General features: G+C 34.3%; 1 protein-coding gene across 3 annotated transcripts in view; it reads right to left on the bottom strand.

Moving 5' to 3' along the window:
- LOC112052444 (synaptic vesicle glycoprotein 2C) overlaps nucleotides 1-25,094 on the bottom strand; it is a 74,438-nt gene that overhangs the window by 40,315 nt on the left and 9,029 nt on the right. Inside the window, exon 1 of one of the 3 annotated variants that reach the window (XM_052886575.1) lies at nucleotides 20,026-20,174. The exons of 1 other annotated variant lie outside the window; for it this stretch is intronic. The gene's annotated coding sequence lies outside the window, so the exon portion shown is untranslated. Of the gene's footprint in view, nucleotides 1-6,711; nucleotides 7,024-20,025; nucleotides 20,175-25,094 lie in introns of those variants that run through there. One more of the 3 variants, XM_052886576.1, reaches the window with a different exon arrangement.

Raw genomic sequence — 25,094 nt, 5'->3', positions numbered from 1 at the left:
ACTAAGAAGAATATAATACTCGTGTTCACCTCTTTTTTACTGTTTTACTTATCGTATGCCCTTCAATTTCGACACTGTTTACGTTTTTTGTGCCTTTATGATTACCGAACCTGTAGCGATACTGTAATGACGTTTGTAACACATTTGCTCGTAAAGTATCGCTTATTTCACCAATTTCAATATCGTAATGTATCTCATTGCGCACGTGTGCCGTAATGTAAAGAAAAATACATATGTGACTTAATCTAATATAAAACATTTTATCATCCGTCTAAAAACGAACGGTACTTTTTTAAATCTTGGCAAAGAGTTTTATGTCAGAAAAGTGCTCAACATTTTATGAATAAAATTAACTTTGTGAGATAAAATATAATAAATAAACATTTAATTATTTTATTTTAATAATTTTGACAATAATTGACAACCATTTATCTGTAACAGAAACCCAAAAATAATAACTTTACTTTATTAAATTGAATAATAATTTACTGGCTGTTTTTGGAGCATTCGCCTAAAAAAAAAACGCTGGTGCGCGCACTTCACTATCTATGAAAAAGTAAAAAATAATCCGCGCTCTTTTTTTCGTTGTATTGTTTAAATTTTAACAAGTAGAGATGAATTTATTATTTCGACACCGCTAAAAGTCCTAAAGGTAGCGTTAAAAGGCTAAAAAAATCGACCGATAAATACGTACAAGCGTATTAAAATGTCACATGGAAAACAGGCAAAGATGCAAATTAATTTTCAGAAAGTGTGTTCAAATTGTGTTTCCTCGCAAATATGTTTTAAAACGTCGTATTACATAAGTGCGCTTTGATAATTACCTCACCTATATCATAATGTACTATTATATAACTCGACAGTGTGAGTATCGAGTTCGAGTTTATGTCTCTCTATCTATAGTATGGTGTTAGACAGAGCGAGATAGAGACGAATTTGAGGCTCAGACTAGTTATAAAAATATAGTTTCAGAATAGCGCTACTGATGTAGATAACCCATCCTCAGCAAAATATCTTTGATCTTTCGTAGCGTGTTATTCTGTAAGGTCATTTGTTTTAACTCTAGAACGATTTTCCATAGAGGCGTAAAGTTAATCATCCGTCATAGTTAAATTAATCTAGACTAATTCGATAATGATCGTCATGTTATAAAGTATCACTGTTAGATCTATATTGACAGTCGGACATTGGATTACATTTGCACGCACTATTGTATAATATAGTAATGTAATAAGTATATTGTTATTCTTTTGCGAGGCTATATACCGCCCGTAGGCTATTAAATTTTTGTCGCCCCAACTGTCCTGAAATTCGACACTATTATTCGCTAACATTTTTATTACATTTTATTGGTGCGACATTTAGTACATACACTAAAATATTGAAATTTTCATTGAAGTTTTCAAGAGAAGTTTTATTTATTTCTGTAATAATAAACTTTTCACTACTCTTGCTCAAAAACAGGGGCTAAACAAGCAATTTCAGCCTCTAGAGGCTAAAGTATTTTTGTTTTTTTTTTTAATTCTTGTCTGTTACGAGTACTAGCCAGAACTATAATAACTATAACTAGAACTAGCCTACTATAAAACGGAGGAGGTTTTATTCGAAAATAGAATCATTATAGGTAAGGCCCTGATTGTTTTGAAAAATAAATAAAAACCTTTAAATTGGAATTAAACGTTCTAGTCTGTGGATTGCGTGAATAATACACACTTGATTTTTTAAAGAAAGTCTTTGTTATTTTGTGACCGTAACTTACATATTTTTCAACATTAATTGTTATTGTTGTCTTCACATAGTGAGAATGGTGATCCTAATTTGGAGATGGATGAAATTTTCAATCTGTTACCATCAAAGTCGAGACGCATTTACTTAAAAACCTACCTAGGTAAAGTGGAGAAAACAACAACGAATGGATTCACTTACGAAAGGAGTTTTTTAAACTATTATCTTCCACGTTTACCTCACATACTCATTATTCATCTTCACAGTAGTCGGAAATTATGTTACCGGGTAAAGCATCTCCCTTAATATCCAAAATTATAGACTTTGTACATTTAATTTTCAATTTAAATAAATCATTGATTATTGTACTAAACTATTTTATTTTTTCGCAATCGTACTGAAAAGCAGAGTGTAACTTGTGGGGCTAAACCTATTATAAACTAGGTTTCTATTTAGCGTTTAAAAATAGCATAGCATTTAAAAACACCTCGTATATAATGGGTCTTTTTAGCCCCATGTATAACAATCTACTAATTTGGGCCTGTGCCGCCCTCTGAAATCTGCCGCTCTAGGCTGCAGCCTACTTAGCTTTAAATCCGCCACAGTTAAAATTACTTTATTACTTTATCTTAGAAAATTACTTTATCTTTGCATCATATAGCTTGTGTTAGCAATATTGTGAGAGGTTATGTATGTACATTATATATTATATATTCAGACTCTTGTTGTGGGTGGAATTAATGTTGGAATAGCAAATGCAACCAGGTCATTATTATCACTTACAACTCATACTTTTAAAAGAACGAAAAACAAAACGTTTATTTGAAAATTGTGCCTTAAATACACCACAATGTAAATAAGTAAGCAGTATTATAGTGTAGTTCTTGCTTGTGGTATATAAAATACTTAAATATATAGAATACTAAAGGCTTAAATACTATGATTAATTTGCGGAAAATTAAAAACCGATGTGCTTACTTCGTTGTACTTACAAAATAAACTGGTTATAATTCAACTACAAAAAAATATATATTTAGAAAGATAAAGGACACGCAACAATGAGTTTAATCTATTCAGACGGCAATTGGAAACGTAAACCTGTCTCGCATTGAATCGACTCTTGATAGTAGATTGTACTTTTATATCTAATAGGTATGTACAAACGAACGAACATGTCTGATCGAGAGCTTGCAATGGGGATGATGACTAGGTTTAAATATATTGATTTTTATAATACGTTCGGGTAAATAAAGTCAATGTTAACTAATTTATACATAAAAAGCAAAGATTGTCTGGATATTTGCAAAATAAATAAGGTTATAAAATTTCAAAATATATTAAAAGTCTTTTATCGTAGTTAGATGAAAAGCTTTCTTACATTAAATGTGACATTTTTTAATATAGGACCTATATACATAAACGCACAAATAACAAAGATATTAGTAATTTTGTTTAAACGCCCATACAAATCTAACGATCATTAAGTGCCTACGACGTCATTAGTTTGTGCCATTTTGTATGGGGCGTATTTCAGGGATCCGCGGTAGCGCCGCAAATCTGACCCTTTAAATCCCTGTAGCTCCGAAAGTAATGATCGCAGATACCGTGTTCCTTTTACAAAATTGCTTTACTATTACCATACTCTTAATTTATATACAATTTAAAAAACAGTCATCATCCCTTTAGCACCCTTGGAGCCTTGACGCCAGGACTTCTAGCCATGTGGCAAATCGATTCTCTTTCTACAATCGCAAACGTTTCGAAAATCAAAAAATGTATGGGAATGACATTCGTTATCAATCAATCAGATCTGTCGTTCCCATACATTTTGTTAGTTTTCAAGGTCGTGATGTCTGGAAGTCCCTACAAAAGGCCTAAGTCCTGCAGTGAACGTCCATCGGTTTATATGATGATGATGATTTCACCTTATCCTGGAAGTTTTGAAATGCGTACCAGAACGCTTAACTCTTTGACGATACCCTTTTCTCGTTAGGGTGGTAACTACTAAAAACTAAACCACTAGACCAGGCTAATTAAAAAATATATATTACAAGCTACTAATTATAGTATTAGTCCGGTCATTTTAGACATTCGATCGAATTTTTTATTAAAGGTCAAAGCTCAAAATAATGAGTTCTTCGCGATTTTCAGGATATAACGGTAACCTTAATCATACCAAATATATACCTAAGATAAGATCGTAGGAACTTTTAGTTGTAAACCATATACAACTGGTCTAAAGAGATCGTCAGTTGATGTACTAGAATATAAACTAACTCTCAGGTTGTACACTGTTTCAATAATGTTATTTAAATAACCTGCTAATTGAATAAGTGCTTTTAAGAGAGCATGAGATATTCTTTGTTATACTATGTTACATATTATGTATTTATTTTTAGCCGTGATAGCCCTGTGGATGACCTCTGCCTCCAATTACGGAGGGTGTGGGTTCAAATCCAGTCTGGGGCATGCACACCCAACTTTTCAGTTGTGTGCATTTTAAGAAATTAAATATCACGAGTCTCAAACGGTGAAGGAAAACATCGTGAGGAAACCTGCATACCAGAGAATTTTCTTAATTCTCTGTGTGTGTGAAGTCTGCCAATCCGCATTGGGCCAGCGTGGCGAATTATTGGCCTAACCCCTCTCATTCTGAGAGGAGACTCGAGCTCAGCAGTGAGCCGAATATGGGTTGATAATGAATTAATTTATTTTTATCATTAAAATAATATACATATATAGGTACATTAAGTATCATGGATAACTGGTTTCGTCCGGGTTGGTTTGTTTAAAATTCAAATATCTTATGCAGGTACATATTTATGGGGGTTGCCAGTAGCTTAGGTTATGGAAAACTAGCGGACGCCCGCGACTTCGTCCGTCCTTAGACCTCCTTAATCCGGCCCTCTCGCAAAATCCGTTCTTAGCGGTCCTCTACTATTAACTACTTCCCTGCCAAATTTCATCTTTGTACGTCAAGCGGCATTTCGAGATTTTGTGATGACTTTACGCATTTATATAAAACTAGCGGACGCACGCGACTTCGTCCACGTGAAACTCGATGTAAACTTTTAACTACCCCTACCCTACCCTACCCCTACACAACTTCTACCTTTTCCTGAATTTTCTTTGCTATAAACCTCACGCAGCCCGAGACCTTTCCAACAAATGCAAAACCGTGGAAATCGGTTCGTGCGTTCTGGAGTTATAGCGTCAGGAAGGAAAACCCGACTTATTTTTATATAGTAGATTAAATTATGGAGCATGAGAAAATAATATTTCGTTCACTTTTTACTTTTCTTTCGCTTGTTGGTTCAGTTGTTGGCCTACGTGGCTTTGAATCACAAGGCCTTAGGTTCGAGTCCTGTGAAATATTGAGCTTATTTACCCGACTGCAAGAAGGGTTATTTTGCTTTAGTAAGGCCAAGGCAACCTTCTGATAGAGTCCACTGAAAAAATCGAATTAATCACTTAAAAAACTTTTGCTCAATCTCCACTTCACTTGTACACATTTACAGAACTTTATTGAAATGCTTTCTATTTTAAGCAATAAAACACCAAAATACAGCAAATAAATGAAAATAAAACGAGAGATCATGATTTTCCCGCCAAACTCCAATTTGAACTTTCTTTCTTCCAAAAAAATTCTCAATACGAAGTTGGGAAGTTGAAAATTCATACTTTAACTACTTCATAATTTAAAAATTACAAATTATGATATCTTTACGAAAATTGATACTTTATGGAAATAAGTGTCCTATTGAAGGAGCTTTTGGAAACGGTCAAATAAAACAAAAATACCAAGTTCTTTAAATCCTTGCCTAAGCTTGGCCCTTGCATAATAATTAATGATATAGATTTATTATTTTTCTAGAATAACTTATTTCCTTATAATAGGGTTGAAAATACATTATCATTTGAATTTCATTAGTTAAATTTTTACTAAAAGTGTATAGATTTAAAAATACCCATGTACCGAAATAACTAAACCATTAGAAACCAGTTAGATTAATAACTTTAATTTAGTAAAATAAAAAACATGGTTTTAATTTAAGTACTTATGCAATATGTATATGATCAACGACCGTGATATTAAATTAACTTGTACGTTAAGAGAGCTGTGATAGCCCAGTGGATATGACCTCTGCCTCCGATTCCGGAGGGTGTGGGTTCGAATCCGGTCCGGGGCATGCACCTCCAACTTTTCAGTTGTGTGCATTTTAAGAAATTAAATATCACGTGTCTCAAACGGTAAAGGAAAACATCGTGAGGAAACCTGCATACAAGAGAATTATCTTAATTCTCTGCGTGTGTGAAGTCTGCCAATCCGCATTGGGCCAGCGTGGTGGACTTTTGGCCATGGGCCTAACCCCTCTCATTCTGAGAGGAGACTCGAGCTCAGCAGTGAGCCGAATATGGGTTGATGACGTGTACGTTAAGTTACGGAAAACTCTTGTTTTGTTTATTACTATATTAAAGTATTATTTTATACTTCAATTATACCTATTGCTTTAATTAGCTGTACTGTAGCTTTTTAATAATTTACGAGACTAAGATTTTTTTTTAAACTTAATAAAATAATTATATTTAAGTATAGGCGGCTCTTTATTATGCTGCTTTTAGGCTGCTTTATGCTTTTTTACCTTTATGCTTGACTATTAATAAAAAGTCGATGAGTTAAAATCAAATTTGGGTTTGCTATAATAATATGAAAATGTTGGCTAATAAAATAAAAAATATACTTAGTTTATATATAAAGTAAAAAGAGATATTAAAAAGTTTTACTTATTTAGTTTTCTTTACTGTTAGAACTAATAGTCCTTTTGTTTATTTAGTCTAAATTTTTGGGTCATTTTGTAATGCTGAGTAAATTAAGTTGATCATCACAACTATTAATTTATTTGTATATACACAATGTAGGTGTTTTTCGTAATAAATAAATAAATATATAAAAACAAAAATTATGAAAACAGAAAGAAGGCTTACCGAAGTAACAATGAAGCAGCAACAAAAACAAAAACTAACACTCAGTTCCCAAGTAGAGCATAATCTCATAAAGTTTTTTCAGCAAAAATTGTTCGATATATCACATAAACAAAAAAACAATCAACATATATCACAGGAGGTAAACATTTCACGTCACTTCTAATCCTTTGAAACTGCATAGGGTGTTTGGAGCTTGGAATTTAAAAATGTAAACATATATTTAAGTGTTAGATTTTGTAAACATTGGTATAGAGTTGAATAAAAAATATAAGGTGTTTTTCAAGGCGTGTAGTCAAAGAGGTTGCGAGCGAGTATGTGGTATGAAGGCGCGCGTTTGCCTTAGCCACGGTAAAGTGTAAACGCGCTATGCGCCCCACCTTGGGATGTTGTTACTGTCATTTTAGTTCCGCAGTTTCGTCAACGCTTAGGAAGTGTCATCTCTGTTAATTTGCTATGTTGTTTATTTTTTTTTCTTAATTATAACCTGTCGGTTTAAATTACATCGATCGACACTTAAAGCAATTTGTAATAATGTATCAAATTACTTGTACAATTAGTTTTACATGAGAGTTCCAATTTCAATCAGAAAAAATTTAAGTATGACGAAATTGCGATAATTTCAATTAATGAGGATATAATATAGATTACAAAGATATGGAGTTTTAACGGTAAGTCGAAAGATTCTCAATGACAAAGTTCGTCGGGGGAAGTTTTATCGCTATACTTATTACTGTTACTGTTAGTCAGTCAGTCCTGCTAGGTTCCGGTCTGAAGAGTATGGTTTGTCTCTGGTAGTAAAATTACAAGCAAGCACAGATTGGTAGGCCGTATTTCTACTAGTCTAAAATCCGTATTAGAAACGAACTTCACCCATCTATTTATTGAAAAGTGTTTTATATCAAATTTAGTACGTTGAACAATAATATTGCGAGTAGGTTGCCTAAAAATTTTCTGGCCATTAACCATCACGCTAATATTACAAAGTCGAGAGTTTGTGTGTGTGTAAGTATGTAAGTATGTTTGTTCCTCCTTTACGCTGTTTACGCGGTTCGGCTACTGTAGCGGATTGGCTGAAATTTGGAATGGAAATAGATTTTATTATGGATTATCGCATTGGCTGCTTTTCATCTTAAAATATCCATGGTTCTCGCAGGTTTTGTAAAAAACTAAAATCCACGTGTGCCTATGTTTATATCAAGGAGGTACCCAAATGGTTAACGCAGTGAATTTTAAATTGAAATAAGTTTCAAATTCATATACTCGTACGCTGCACAAAGCGAATAGAGATTCTAAGATATAGAAATTCTAAAAATGACTGCATAAACCCAAAATATGAGTATGCTTATTATATACTTACATGGGAATATAATTAACTAATTGGGGTTTATTTGGCCGTTTTTATACACACATAATATGTTTGTATGTGTGTGGAAAATATTCAAAGTTATAATTTTTATTGAGCCGTCAGCCGTCATGCTATTGTTTCAAAAACCAGAATTCTTTATGAATAGAACCGTAATTACACGCAAAATTATAATACATTGTAAGTCTTTATTTATTTAAGTGAGCCACACGGTCTGAGTGGTTAAGTTTTGAAATTAAGAACAAAGAGTTTCTTATCAAAACAAAACTGAAACCGACGCCATTATTTTGTATTCTGCCATCCAAAATAATCGATGTAAAATATTACATGTACTAGTATTTTTCATTAACTAGGCTTAAACCCCATTTTAAATTAACCCTGGTCGTATCTTGAGATTGAGACTAGTTTACGCAGACGATATTTATACCCCATTTTTAATTTCATGTTATCATATCTTGAGACTTATTTTGGTCTATAAAGATGTAAAGTTCATTAAGTAGGTACTGTACACGTGCATTAGGGGAAAAGCAGTCAATTTACAGTGTTACAACCGGTCGTATCCTTAGCTGCTTTTGTGCGCGTCTACTAACTATCCCAGGTGTCTGGACGTATACTCTCTCCCAATCGATTTACAGCTTAAGGAGGAAGCCTTGAGCTGGTGCCAGTGACTAAATAGTTGTGGAGTAAAATGTTAGCTTAGTTTGGACCTATAATGCTGGAGTCAAGGCGTTAAGCAGGGTTGCTGTGAGTGTGAAGCAAGGCAGTATACCATTACCACTGACTTCCCAATCCCAAGTCGTTATTGATATTTCCTTAACTATTTTACGTGTTAATCTGTACACAAATTAGGAATTTCTGTTAGCTTCCCTAAAGTTCATTTTGAAACACATATGCTTTAAATTAACCAGTCACTTCGCTAGTACTGTTCGAGTATCTTGAATGTGACCGAAAAAGCTGGATACAAAGAGCTTTTTTAAGAAGTAGCGAAATACTGAATGAATTTAAACCAGTTCGTTCTACGTGTTCATTAACGAAGGAGTGAATGATAAAGTTATAGTAAAAAAATATCGGTTAAAAAATTTAAAAATCGGTAAAGCTATTTAGTTTTAAATAAATCTGTAACATCTGTTTTAGTTTTTTAAAACAAACACTTGTACATACACAAAAATAAACAATCAAGATTTGCTTTCCAGTTCTTTACGAAATAATGATTTTTTTTTTATTCAATATCCACGAAAACAATAATTCTCAGTATTGTCAGGGGTCAATAAACTGACTTTTGATTTTATTACAATTTTTTTTTTACTATTGAACCTTCTGCGATGTTCTTGACGAGTTTTATTTTTAACTTGATTTTACATACTTTTGGCTTTTTGTTTCAAGGCGATTTTGATGCAGGAATTAATGTTTTATTGTAGGTGATTGAACTGATAATGTGCTATTCATACTGTTGGGAAAGTTACATACTTTTTGGTTGGAAAATAAAGTTAAAACCTTGAAAGAAATAAAATTTGAATTTAAAAAAAAAACCGTTCCTTATTTAAAAGAAATATTATAAGAGCGGACACTCGAAACTTCATTTGGTATAAAATCGGTTATTATTCATATTAGTATTAGAGCTTTATGTGACAAAGCTCTTCTGGAGCTTTGAAACTTCCACATTTCCCACCACAATCATTTTTTCCAGGTTGCCGTTACCACGGCGTGTGATAAGTCCAAAATAACTGAGGATGCGCTGTAGACAGATGACTGAGAGACGTGTTTTAATTTGAAGCTGTATAAAGTTATATTTATTTATTTTTATTTTTAATTTTTAAAGTTATATTCATATCTAATAATTTTGTCTGCTCATTTTGTATTTGTCATTCGTACCAAATGTATTGAATGTGTCCAAGAGAGCACTTGTTCGACCTAGAGAACTGCCGCGCCGCATGGCGACCGGTCTATCAAGGTAAAGGTTGATGACAAATGAAGTGCATTCATAAAATCACGTGACAATCAACACGAACTTACTATTAAAAAAACATTTATTAAAAAAAATATATCTTTATGCTTGCATATTTGGTCTATACAATATTATGAAACATTGAAAAAAAAATATAGCTTCTGTCTGCGTTTGTGGTCTAGTGGTTTACCTATGAGGCTTGGGATTATAAGGTACTAAGTTCGGGTCTTGCGTCGGGCGACAAAGCGTCAGTTTTAGCGGTTTCTATGTACTTTGAGTCGGGCTATACAAAACTAAATATTTGTTTTTCCTAAGATGAATAAAAGTTCTGAGTCTGAAGTTGGGAAGTAGTATGTTTTTGAGTGTAACTAAATCAACATCTCAACTCTGAGAAGGGCTGAGAATTTTATCTGAAAATTTCTTAAAACATAGAAACACTTATCATTATTATCAACCCATATTAGGCACACTCCTGAAATAGAGTCTCCTCTCAGAATGAGAGGAGTCAGGCCAATAGTCCACCACGCTGGCCCAATGCGGAGTGGCAGATTTCCCACACGCAGAGAATTAAGGAAATTCTCTGGTGTGCAGGTTCCTTCACGATGTTTCACCTACAATACAATTTACGTTAAGAATTCAATTTATTTAACAAAAATTAATTAAATAAATAAATTTGCATCGTAACACTAGTTCCATTACATAAATTATCCAGCTAACTAGTTTTAAGAAGTCTTAGTTAATTTAATTATTTATTACCATGAATAATTTACATAATCCTCGCACGTGATCTGAATAATAACAATAAAATCATATTCCGCTAATTCTACCTAAGTACTAATTCGTCAGTACTATGTCAGTTAAAATATTTAAAAATTTAAATATGTACCTAATGTAAAAATAAAATAAAATCTTTTTACCAAAAAACAAATTGAACCCACTTCAAAGATCTAAAAAGCGAATAATAACATCGTACCTACTCCTATGTCGTTTCTATTTCTACGTATGTCCTTTCTATTGATCGGCTTGAAGGCGGTGCTATGCCAAAGCTCTTAAATTTTTTTTTGTTGGAGTTTACTCCTTAAGAATCGATTATTCATATAATATAGCCTCGGTATGAAAGCCGCCTTTTATTTAACTAATAAATTTTATTTTTTAATTATATTTTTGTTTGATAAAAAAGAAATATTTTTCTATTTTATTATGTCCTAGCATAGTGACCGTAAACGACACTGAAGGGGCAATTTCGTTTACTTATTTCAGTTATTTTTATTTTAACAAAAAAATACGAAATTTCGTGTAATATTAATGGGACGAATCTGGGAGTATACCTTTTCTAATGAGGTATCTTCTTTCTGTATAAGGTAACAAACATGAAAAAATACATTCATTATAAATTTTCCGAGGTTTTACAATGCTTGCCGATCAAAGCCAGTAAATATTATTGAAAATAAAACATACCTTTGTGAAAAAAAAACTTTACTAGAATGCGAAAAAGATATTTTAAAATAAATAAATCAAGAAAAACGTGTTAGGATAATAAACAAGTCATATTGTTACCTAAACAATAAGGAAATGATAAATCTTGTGGACAATAAAAAAAAAATAAACCTAATTTGTACGTGGTTGTAAAATAAAACAAAATATATTTGCCATTTAGAATTTAACAAGTAGTTATTCAGGAAAAAATTCAAGCGTCATTTTAATATTATTATGTCTCTCATTTATTTATTAGTTCTTTTTTTTTAAATTTTTAACAATACAAGTATATTATTATTATTAATAAAAACATCAATTTAATTAAAACAAATATATTAAATGAAACTATACAAATATTTACTACTTTTTCGTTCATTTAAAGTAAAGTTAGTCCTTTAGTGCGATCTCGATCGATCATTATTTTTTTTTCAATATCTGATGACCAAGTTAAATATCATCATTATCAAACCATATTCGGCTCACTGCTAAACTCGATTCTCCTCACAGAATGAGAGGGGTTAGGCCAATAGTCCGCCACGCTGGCCCAATGCGGATTGGCAGACTTCACACACGTAGAGAATTAAGAAAATTGTCTGGTGTGCAGGTTTCCTCACGATGTTTTTCCTTCACCGTTTGAGATACGTGATATTTAATTTCTTAAACTACACACAACTGAAAAGTTGGAGGTGCATGCCCCGGACCGGATTCGAACCCACACCCTCCAGAATCGGAGGCAGAGGTCATATCCACTGGGCTATCACGGCTAAGTTAAATATATTATTTACATATCAACAGAGCAGATAAATAAAAAAGTACATCAAATGAAATTGTGCAAAATTAAATTAAATTAAATGATCAATTTTCTTTGTCCTCGCATTTCTATATAATTGGGTCGCTTAATGATACGGTTACAGTAACAATACGAGTGATTATCGACTGTTTCTTGCAATCCGTTGGCGATGCTTTTTGTACAGGGAAGATGATTTAATCCATCGTTTAATATTACTGATTAACTTTTAATCAGGATATACAACTTCCGTATCATGTGAAGAAATTCCTCTATTCCCTGGGTCATTCTTGACCTACCTTTTAATTCTAAGTATATAGATCTTAATACAATTGAAAATCAAAAATATTTTTTTCAATATAATCCAAAAGCCAAAGACTGAAAACGCATTTTGTAGGCAAGCGCGTTTTTTCTTATTCTTTACAAGTTAGTCCTTGACTGCAATCTCACTTGATGGTAAGGGCTTACTTGTTAGGAGGAGGAAGAAAATCCACACCCATTTCGGTTTCTATAAGGCATCGTATCGGAACGCTAAATCGCTTGGAGGTACGTCTTTGACGGTAGGGTGGTAACTAGTCACGGCCGAAGCTTCCCACTAGCCAGTCCTGGACCATATAAGAAAACCTTACTCAGCCCAGCCGGCGATCGAACCCAGGACCTCCGTCTTGTAAAACCACCGCGCATACCAATGGGCCACGGCGGCGTTCCGCATTAGGGCACATCTACAGGTGAAAAAGTGGTCAAAGGACATTTTTTTTGTATTTTATTTTTTTTAATTCAATTTAAAAAAACCACTAAACTAAAGTGTAGTGGTATTATCTACTAATACAACTTTGTTTCTGATTGATTGATTAAAAAAACTGTTTTTACAGTATATCTTTACAGTGAATTTAGGTTTCCATTCCATCATCAAAACAAGTCAGATAATTTGTTCAAATGGTTTAATTTCCTTAAGGCCGTATGCATACTTCACTGCACAAAAGAATCAAGGCCACATAATAAATCCATTGTTTTTAGTTAGCTTAGCGTCTCTATGGTTTAGCGTCTAAATTAGTATAAGTAATTTATTCGAAAGAAATAATATGTAGATTTTGAATTATTATGCGTAACTTTTATGGGATTTCCCGGATCATATACATTTTCTAAATTGGCTCAGGTCTGGACTGGTAAGCTTCGGCTGTGGCAAGTTATCACCTTACTGGCAAAGACGTACCGCTAAGCGATTTAGCGTTCCAGTACGTTGTAGTGTAGAAACCGAAAGAGGTGTGGATTTTTATCCTCCTACTAACAAGTTCGCCCGCTTCTTAGATTGCATCATCACTTACCATTAGATAAAATTGTAGTCAAGGGCTAACTACAAGTTAGCCCTTGACTTAAAATAAAAAAAAATTAAACTTGCAACTCTTCCAAGTTAGCCCGCTTCCATCTTACTACATCGTCAATTATCATCAGATAAGATCGCAGTCGAGGGCTAACTTGCTTAATAAAATAAAAAAAGCTAAAAAGGGTTCACGAGAGTAGAGCAGCGAATTAAAATTGAATTGATTTGAAACCACCAAAAGGGTGGTGGTTCGATCCCAGCCCCGTTGGTCTATTAGGTATACTCCTCACTCTTAAAACAGTTTTTCCCATACTAGTTGGAGAAGAATGGGAATATTGGTCATAATAAAAAAAATATTTTTAAATATAAAAAAATAAAAATAAAATAAATTGTAATTGTACGATGTAATTGTTACTGATACGACTATGTCTAAAGCTCTGTTATTGAAATGATTTTTTAAAAATATTCGTATTCTCAGAATTTATTACTATAAAAATCGACACCACATTATTATAGCTTTATTGTTGTCCATTACATAATTATTATGGTATTACATAATTATGAAAAATCCGGGAAAACTCAAACTTAAGCTCAAGTGAAACTGAGGATACAAGAAAAGTTAAAGATTGTAATGAAGATCATTATCAACATGTTTTGGCTAGAGACAAGACACACCACACTGCTTTAAGACGGGTTGGCGGGCAGGTACGTGTAATGTACACCTTAATTTAAATAATTGTGCTTACTACCTATACAGCATTTCTTGATGAATACTGTTTCCCAGCAAAGAAATTAGAAATGGAGGTAGAAAACGCATGTCATTTCATAACTTATTTATTTTAAAATACCATGTATGGTCTGTATATAAAATCTTATAAAATATATTAACCATATTTAATTGTTATAAGCTCATTAATCAAATTTATATTCATTAATTTAAGAACAAGTTTGACTCTCTGACAGAGAGTTACATATTTGTACCTTTTGCCGTGGAGAGGCCATGGAGTCGCAGTGCCAAAAAATTTTACCGAATAATTTCACCGCGGCTAGTTGCCTCGACTGTAACAGAAGGACTGGCTCATTTTTTGCGCAAAGGATCAGCCTGGCTGTCCAGCGCGGAAATGCAGCCAGTATTCTTGCCACCATTCCACGTGGGCATGATTTGTATAGTTATTAGGATAAGTTAGCTTAAGTTCCTTAATGTATTCTTTTTCATTAAAAAAAAGAACAAGTTAATTATAATTATTATTAGGTGAGAAATGACTAGTGATTTATACCGTAATTTTTAATTTGTTTGTTGGTAAACAGTACTCGTCAAGAAGGGCTGTAGTACTTGCTTATAATAGTTTGTTTTCAATCTCAGTAAATTAACATTGTAATGAAGGGATTTCCCCTTTGTTCATTAATCCCAACTAAAAAGCAACAAGCATTTTAATACGTTTTAAGTAAGTATTTAATTTGTAATATTATACTTTACTGTTTTTATTATAGTTAAATACCCAGTTAACGTGGGTAATGGTTTTAATGTATCCTTTTCTGACGTTTATTCTTTGTGTTATTAATTATGACCAGTAATTTTTTACTAATAAATATTGTGGTAAAGCGTATTTAAGTCGTGTACACCACGTATGATTAATATTTTACATACCAACTCATTAAATAATTAATACATTCTGTACGTCACTAGCAGACAACGACGCAATTTAAAAGAAAAAAAAAATATTATGCATTTTATATAGGTAAATTAATTAAACGGTTAAATTTTTTGAAAGCTTTTACAGTTTTACGTAGATTCTAGTTATATTCGAAGACAGCTGACGGAAAATTTTTATTCCGGCGCCTATTCTCTCTTGCGGCAGGCTCCTTAATGAAACCTCAATGGATTCACCGGGAGGTTTGGGCGAGCGCGGAAGCATCGCCATCTCCGATACCAACGCTGATTGTAGATCTAGACGCCCAAAAAACGTCCTTTACGATCCTGACGATGACATAACGAACGACAATGCTTCCCAGGCAACACAAACACAAGCTACACAGCGTCTTCGCCGGCGAAGACGAGGTCCCCGATATCTGACGTCACCCTGACGTGGGCTTTTTAACTCACGATCTCGGGGGCGCCGGGACTGATACACTCAGGCCAAAGCACCCTTCCCGAACGGCCTTCTAAGCCGAGGTCCGAGTCTTAGAGGAGACGCGCTTAGAGAGTCGTTCCACCCATCTACTCTGCTTCTGCCTCCGGCCCCATCAGGCGATGCTTCTGCGCTCGGCCAAACCCCCCGGTGACGCCGCTGAGGTCCCATAAGGAGCCTGCGGCACTTACGCAATCAGAAAAAAAAAGCATCGCCTGATGGGGCCCGAAGGCAGAAAGTAGATAGGTGAAACGATCTCTGAGGGGAAGTGTCTAACCGGTGTACGGATTAGCAGATACGACGCGACTTCGAAATCATGATTTTTTTTTAATTATTGACGCACGATAAATCATCATTAACAACCCATATTCGGCTCACTGTTGGGCACGAGTCTCCTCTCAGAATGAGGATTAGGCCGCCACGCTGGCCAAATGCGGATTGACAGACTTCACTAGAGAATTAAGAAAATTCTCAGATATGCGGGTTTGTCAACGATGTTTTTACTTCACTGTTTGAGACACGTGATATTTAATTTCTTAAAATGCACATAACTGAAACGTTGAAGGTGCATGCCCTGGACCGGATTCGAACCTACGCCGTCTGAATCTTAACGATAAAATTTATTATGATAATTGGTAAAATAATTATCGGGACGTGAGTAGCTCCAATATCTCAACTCTGGATTGAGAATTTTCCTGACATTTTCTTAGAAGAAAGAAGAGATAGATAGGGTACTTCTCAATTCGGCCCGAAAGAAAAGCCCAGGGCCTTTAGCCAAGTGGCCCGTCGATTCTCTATCTACGATCGCAAACGCTTCGAAAATTCAAAAATGTAATTATAGGAATGATGTTTCCTATCGACAGGTCACGTGATCAAGTTCGCGATCGTATCTGACATTCCCATTCATACATTTTTAAAGCGTTAGCGATTGTAGAAAGAGAATCGACGTGCTACTTGGTTACAGGCCCAGCCCTCCTAGTCTGATCAAGATCTGGGAATGACAGATCTTGATCACGTGAACTGTCGATAGTAAATGTCATTCCCATACATTTTTTCTAGTTTTTAAAACGTTAGTGATTGTAGAAAGAGAATCGACGTGCCACTTGGTTACAGGTCCAGGTCTTGAACCCGATCTTGTAATCCGAAGGTTACACAGGTTAACTACTGGACAAACGGGGCAGTTAAAATATTAACTCGTAGCTAGTATAGCTACATATTCTTTCCTATAACAAAACCGAAAAATTATAATCAAAATGTGCCACCATAGAAAACCTCCAATTCGTTAGATAAGTAGGTAATTTGAATTAGACTAATGTAAAAATTATTCTTCTGTTATTGATATAATAGTTTTCACGTGTAACAAGGTTCTTTTTATGTGCCAGTGTGAAATAATAACTAAAACGAATTTACTAATTACTTACATCATGTGGGTCATTAATTTGCTTGCTTCCTCAATAAGTAGTACCTAAGTTGTTTTGTTTTTTTTAGTAGTAACAATTAATTGAACAATCAGATGGTAAGTGGAAAACTGGAAAACTATCGCTGAAACAGCAATACTTCAAAGGGCATTTTATAGGAACACGTCCCAGAGCTGCTTAGCGCCTGTTTGATTACAGGATGGTAGATGATATCAAGGCCTACTAAAATAATGAAATATACGTTAAAGGAAATTTTACGGTTTTTAAGTTTATTTGTTTTTTCTTTAAAATAAATGTTTCATTTTCCAAAAAAACCGATTGTCTGTAAAAATCAGTTTACTGACGATAGTTGAACGTGACAACGTCTTATGAAAATACTGATGGGATGGTTGCATTTTTCAAAAGAAAATTTAGTTTTTCTAAAATACTGTTCAATAATCTTCATAGACCAGAATATACTTTATTTCTTGTAAAAAAATTTGGCAACCCTAGAGCAAGGGAACGACGCATGACGTCATATTTTTTCGAGTGTGCAGCCGGCTTCATCGAATTAAAAGACGTTGTCACGTCAAAAAAATGTGTTTTTATTATGTTTAGTGTAAGTCTCTTTTAAGATCAGATATCAACCTGTAGAGTAGGTATGTCGTGCTATTCACGGGTCATCCTGTACCTGATGTGAAGGCTTAACAGGACCGGAACACAACAACGACTTGGCGGCAGAACTAAGTAAGAGAATCACGCAAAATACCCTTCAAAATTTTTAGTTTACATACAAAAAAACACTACGCAAATAATTCAATTCATCTCAGCTCTCCGTAAAACAATCATTATTGATACAGTGGGTTGTAAAAGGCCATTTACTATCATTGTTCATATTTGTCACATTAGACGGCATCAAGTAATCACACGTCAGTCTATCTCGAAGGATAGCAGTACAACACCGAACCGGGCGAGTCAACAACGATATCGTCGAGCAAATTTACAGAACAAACACTGACTACTGCCACTAAAATGATATAACGGGATGTTAATTTGAAGATCACACGCGGAGTTATGCATCGATATTTTTATAAAGACGTAAATTCAGAGAAAAACTGTGACGTCACATCGCCTAGTAAGGTGACCAATTGGTCACAAATAATCGTCGTCGTCAACCCATATACGGCTCACTGGCTAAGCTCGAGTCTCCTCTCAGAATGAGAGAGGTTAGGTCATTAGTCCACCACGTTGGCCCAATGCGGGTTGGCAGACTTGACACACGCAGAGAATTAAGAAATTCTCTGGCGTGCAGGTTTCCTCACGATGTTTTCCTTCACCGTTTGAGACACGTGATATTTAATTTCTTAAAATGCACACAACTGAAAAGTTGGAGGTGCATGCCCCGGACCAGATTCGAACCCACACCCTCCGGAATTGGAGGGCGAGGTCATATTCACTGGGCTATAACGTCACAAATAATATAATCTCCTATATCTTTTTTATATGTATAGATAGGTACATATAAAATTCTCGTGTCTCGGTGTTTGGCACCGAACTCCTCCGAAATTGTTGGACCGATTTTTATGATATTTTGTATTTTATATCGGTCTGAGAATCGGCCAACATCTTTCATATCCCTAAATGATAAGCGTGACCCACCCAAAAAATTTCAAGACATAATATAAACAATTAATGGCATATAACAAGGGATACATAAGAGAAACATCGCCTAAAAAAATCACTTCGTAGGACCAGTAAGGAACGCGTCCTAAAATAAATGGTATTTTTTTTTAATACCATCAATCATCCTCTTTTATGTCCCTCTCTCTATCTAAGACGTGAAAGATAGAGACGAAAAACATCGCTATTGAGTAGCGCAGATGCTGAATATTTTTACTTGACTTCCGTAGAAAAGTGTCGGACGTATGTGTTTAGTACGATCGACAGTATGGCGTATAATACAGTATTGCTGAGAAAATAAACCATTTTTAGTAACTTTCCTTGTGTAACTTTGCCTTGCATCGGATTTCAAAAGTGTCATTAGATTCGATCATTCATGAGTGTGATATAATATAAATTATAATGCGTTCGGGGTTTTATTTAATTCGTTTGAGGAAAGTTTGCTTCATACATGTACATGCAAGAACATCACTAGTTTGCTGTTTTATTTTTATTTAAATTTTTAAGTGATTCAGTAACAAAATTTGCTGTGTATCTTAAAGTGCGGTACCTTCGTTAAATGGGTCTATGTAAAAAGAGGAGCCACTGCCTTTAGGTTTTCAAAGGTTTAGGTACTTCAAAGGAAACAGGGGTAGGTATGAATTATGTAGCGCCCCACATCTTTGGAATGTTTGTTCTTTGGTTTACAAACCTTTGTTTTTTTTTAACACGGACTAAACTGAAACCATACAGAAACGAAAATTCTAAATTTAAAATAAAACTGGTATAAAGATATTTTAATAAAAAATTAATGAATTGTAAATCAAATTAAAATGATTACTTAGTTTGGTAGCCTAACAACTAACAACAAATTGAAAATTTTAATAATAACTCAATATCAATTATCGAAATAACATGCTTTATAGCTACTATTTTCCAAGAAAGGAAACAGAATAGATGAAAAAAACTTCGTCTTTTGATTGATACTAGTTGAAAACGCGATAAAATATAAATACTTTAGCTGGAGTGATTGAAATCGCGAATTTATTTTATGGAATAATTGTTTTAAATATATCTGAAATTTTAAAATTTTATTTTTCTAAAGTAAATTATATACCTAAAAAATAATAGAAGCTTTATCTATGCTGTGGGTTTATAACATAGTTGATCTCTGCGACACAAAGTTTGCATGACGGTGATAATAGCTTGCAAGGTTTAATTATCGTGAACCACTTACCCGACGGGCCGATGTGCCTCTTCCTATGTATGTGTTCTTGAATGGGTGTTCAGCCACTGAAATGGCTATGAACGAGATATGTGGGTGAAGATGAACTTAACACTACACGCGTCTAGCAACACTCTCGGAAGAGTGCGAGAGCCATCTCTCTGTGACAACCTATATATGTATCGGCAGGCCTCGACAAGTCAACATAGACAATCCCACGGCAAATACTACGCGAAAACACGTAAACAATATTTGACTACGGATTTCAGTTGTCACATTACAACGCCTTTTTCCGGGGGAAATGTGAGGGGTGTCAAGCGATCGAGACGTAAATAGCGTGTTAGTTATGTGATAGATGGATGTTTATATTTATATTTTTGCTGATATGCATATCATTTTAATTATGAGAATAATTGATTTATTTACTCTTTCTACATGAAAAACCAACAAAGTCAAGTCAACATTTTCTTCCTTCCGGTTTCGGAATTAAATGTTTTACAGTCGGATCTGGCTGTTTTGCCGAGTATGAATAGTGAAATTAATTCTCCATTCATTTTATTCATTAATTTTTGTTTCATAAAACTTAATAAAAATATGAGTTGGCCTTTGAGTATATATGCACGTTGGGGTTGTTTTTCAATATGTGACAAACGTAAACTAACTGAAAACTACATTACGTAAAACTCTTTTAAATTTAGTATTAGTACATCGCTTTCTCTACAATAATTAGCAATGCAGAGTTAATAGCTTTTTTTTTTTATTTCCAATTTTTTTTAATCAGTTAACTGTGAATGTTTTTTTTTCAGTTTTGTAAACTCGTTCGATTTCAGAGTTCTTTATTCTTAATTGTATCTACAAGTAAAGTCTTGTAGCTGTAACTTCAGAATTTCGCTTTTCAAAGGAGTATTATTTGAAATTAAATTTAAAAAAAAAGATGACAATCGCGCCACCCGTAATAACGTAATACCTTTATAAGCTGCAGTGTAAATCTTATGTCTTACGTAGGAGAAATCAAACAGATTTAATTTCTAAATCCTTCAGAATCATATGATGAGCACATAAATAAGACACACAAAAACTGCTACTGATAAAATTAGCAACAAATGATAAGAACCAAACATTTAAATAATGCAAGGCAAATAAAAGAGTAATGTGTATAGATCATAATATAAAGTACGTAAATCCTTTTGATCTAAGATCCAGCATTGCAAATATATACACTCATCTATTATATATTAAAGGTTGCCTAGTTAAATTGCAACCAGATACATACAAAATCTAGGAAACCATTAACAAGATCAAAGGCAACTTATTACAGTTAAATTAAGCTTAAAATAAGCTTTAATTTGACAAATTACACTACTAATAACTGATAAGGTATACTCTTTTATATAACTAACTATATAACTAACTATATAAATAACATTTACTCGCCTGTAATCTGGCAATCCCAGAGCAGTGGTGAAGCAGGCAACCTTTACGTTTCAAATCTGTTGGGTGTATTCTTTTGACTAAAGTACGCTTTTTTTAATTAACCAACGAGGGAGGTAGATTAAATGAAAATTAAAAAAAAAACTTATTTAATACTATCCGGTGAATATTTTCTATGAATTATTTCTTATCGCTAATAAATAACAGATGTAGATATTTCTTATGCCGGCTCTCATACTATTTCGGGTGTTATTGAAGGCATCGCAAAATATCGTGAAAGATATGAAAAAATGTAGAACATAAACTTGAACTTGTGTGTATTACGTAGTTAAGTAAATAATAGGTATATAAGCCAATGCTAACCGCTTCATGCATAGTGGAAGGCTATGTGGCTTTGGATCATGAGGTCGTGGGTCCGAGTCCCGGTTCGGGCTATGTTATGTGAAAAACTGAGCTTTTTTTTCTTCTAAGAAATTTCAGAGTTGAGAAGTATGTAGTATTATATCCATCTCGACCTTTTTTATGTGTCCGTTATAAAGTGCCAATGTTATTCATTATCAACCCATTTTCGGCTCATTGATGAGCTCGAGTCTCCTTTCAGAATGAGAGGGGTGAGAGGCCAATAGTCTACCATGCTGGCCCAATGCGGATTGGCAGACTTCACACATTCCGCCCGGAGGCAGAGGTCATATCCACTGGGCTATCACGGCCAATGTTATAACCGTTGTCTTATCATCATGAGCAAAGTCACTAATTAATTATTAAGTTCTTTTACAAAGACCAACCAAAGAGACTACTGAGAAAACCTCTTATCTAGAGATATATAGTTAGAGAGGAGCTATTCCATATGCCAACTTATAACTGTTGTTCTGTCAATTTAGGATTACATATTACAAAATTAGCTCATGAATGTTTTGGTCTCAGAGTAAGCGTATATATAAACTACAAAATATATTTCTTAGTTTTTGGAAATGGAGTTTCCATTCATCCATCATCAATTTTAGTCTTTTAGCTTGTGTACACTTATTTCTTACGACTTGACTACCTAACAGAATAAACTAAAATTTATTATAAACACTTAAAGAAGCCTTAAAACAGCAGAAAAATTAAAAAAAAAACAAAATTATAAACCAAGAATCAAGATTAACACATACAAGCGCGGAAGTGTCTAAAATTCAAATTTATATGTCATAATTGACTGATCTGCGAATATTAAAGTGGCATTAGTTAATTGTTAAGTATAAATTATTCTAAAATGCGTGCAAATTAAGAACAAAAGGACGTGTCGAACTTGGCAGAATTAGCCACATGCGATTTTAATATTCCACGTGATACTTAGTGAAATGGTTTCGACAGAATGGAAGGTGGATGCGCGGTGGATTTACAAGACAGAGGTCCTGGGTTCGATCCCCGGCTGGGCAGATTGAGATTTTCTTAATTTGTCCAAATCAGGCTGGACGGCCGCGTGGCGCAGTGGGTGGTGACCCTGCTTTCTGCATCCACGGCCGTGGGTTCGATTCCCACAACTGGAAAATATTTGTGTGATGAGCATGGGTGTTTTCCAGTGTCTGTGTGTATTTATAAATTATATAAGTATTTATATGTAGTATATAATTGTATATTAATATTATAATATCAACTATCTTAGCACCCATAACACAAGCTACTCTGTATGCTTACTTTGGGGCTAAATAGTGATGTGTATTGTTTAAGTATATTTAAGTATATCTGGCTGGTGGGAGGCTTCGGCCGTGGCTAGTTACCACCCTACCGGCAAAGACGTACCGCCAAGCGATTTAGCGTTCCGGTACGATGCCGTGTAGAAACCGAAAGGAGTGTGGATTTTCATCCTCCTCCTAACAAGTTAGCCCGCTTCCATCTTAGACTGCATCATCACTTACTATCAGGTGAGATTGTAGTCAAGGGCTAACTTGTAGAGAATAAAAAAAAAGGTGATAACTTGACAGACCGATAATAATTTATAATTACATGTATTAACTAGTTTCATCAAACTTTTCTCTTACATTTTCTCGCTTAAATAGCTTTACCTAGTAGTTGGACACATCGGAAAAATCAATGTATACTTTTTTTTGTAAGTTTTCCTTCAAATTATGTATGTACCTACTAATATTTTTAAGAGGCAATTAAGTGGTGTTATAGAGAGCTTTCTTTTATGGTTAAATTATTTTACCAATAGAAAGCCACAGTATTTAGGACTGTAATCTTACTAATATTATAAACGCGAAAGTTTGTATGAATGTTTGTATGGATGTTTGTATGTATGTTTAGATGTTTGTTGCTCTTTAACGCCGCAACTACTGAACCGGTTTGGTTGAAATTTAAAACGAATATAGATAATACCCGGGTTTAATACAAAGCCACCTTTTATCCCGAAAAAATCCATGATTTTTGCGAGATTTGCGAATTCCACGTAGACGGAGTCGCGGGCGTCCGCTAGTGGGATATATTTTTTCCCTGTATTCTCACGGGAACGGGAACAACGTCGACGAAACCGCGGGGCGTTGGCTACTATATTTGATTTGATCAACCCATAATCGGCTCACTTCTGAGCTCGAGTCTCCTCTCAGAATGATAGGGGCTAGGCCAATAGTCTACCACGCTGGCCCAATGCGGATTGGCAGACTTCACATACGCAGAAAATTACGAAAATTCTTTGGTATGCAGGTTTTCTCACGATGTTTTTCCTTCACCGTTAGAGCCACGTGATATTTAATTTCTGAGGCTACTATATTATAAGCGGCTAAAAACTCTGTTTGTCGGCGATAGTTTTCTTGGTTGCTGGCGTAACTGTCAAAGCGAAGCTTTACTGGGTCCACTAGTATGGATAATATGCTACAAAATACAACAAAATGTTGAGTGACTTGGTTGAATTGCGAAAATAGAACTCACCTAAGGTTTGTTCACATCTAACCCGGATATTTCGGCGCCTTTGAAGACGGGAGACTATTAAGTCAATGATGACCAATTTAAAGTTGTAGTGGAAGAACAATCTTCTCATTGTCACGTCAACGTTACGTCACGTAGTTCTGTAAATTTTGTAGTGGTTATCGAAATAAAGATAATTTCAATTGTTGTTGTAAATAACAGCTCTACAAACTTGGAAAATCTTTGGAAGATCTGGTAGTCGCAATGTGTTTACGTATGTCCTAGAGCACGAAATAAACTTAGAATTATTCTTACTCTAAGGAATTAAAGATAATTTCAATTGTTGTAAATAAGAGTTACACGAACTTGGAAAACCTTTTGGAAGTCTAGATCTGGAAGTAGCATCGTGTTTACGTAAGTCCTAGTGCACGAAATAAACTTAGAGTAATTCTTACTTTTACCTTTAGAAGTCTATATAAAGAAATTGCAGCGTTTCCATTCACAAAAGTTCTTGAAGATCGGTGGAATAGTATAAAATAAACATAAAACAACGCATATTATCTCTACTCAACTCATATTAACTCATGTAAACTTTTTTTTTAAATATATTTGGGCAACACCTACACTATCGAACCCTAAATTAAGCCTAGACTGTGTTCTGGGTACTAAAATAGGTAATTTCATCATATATATTATATTCATCAGAATAAACCGAAACGAAATTAAAATTAAAAAAGACCTGCGGTTTCGCCCGCAGAATTCCC

The sequence above is a fragment of the Bicyclus anynana genome, chromosome 17 (assembly GCF_947172395.1).
Source record: "Bicyclus anynana chromosome 17, ilBicAnyn1.1, whole genome shotgun sequence".
NCBI classification, from domain to species: domain Eukaryota; kingdom Metazoa; phylum Arthropoda; class Insecta; order Lepidoptera; family Nymphalidae; genus Bicyclus; species Bicyclus anynana.
This window is presented reverse-complemented; position numbering and strand designations above follow the sequence as displayed.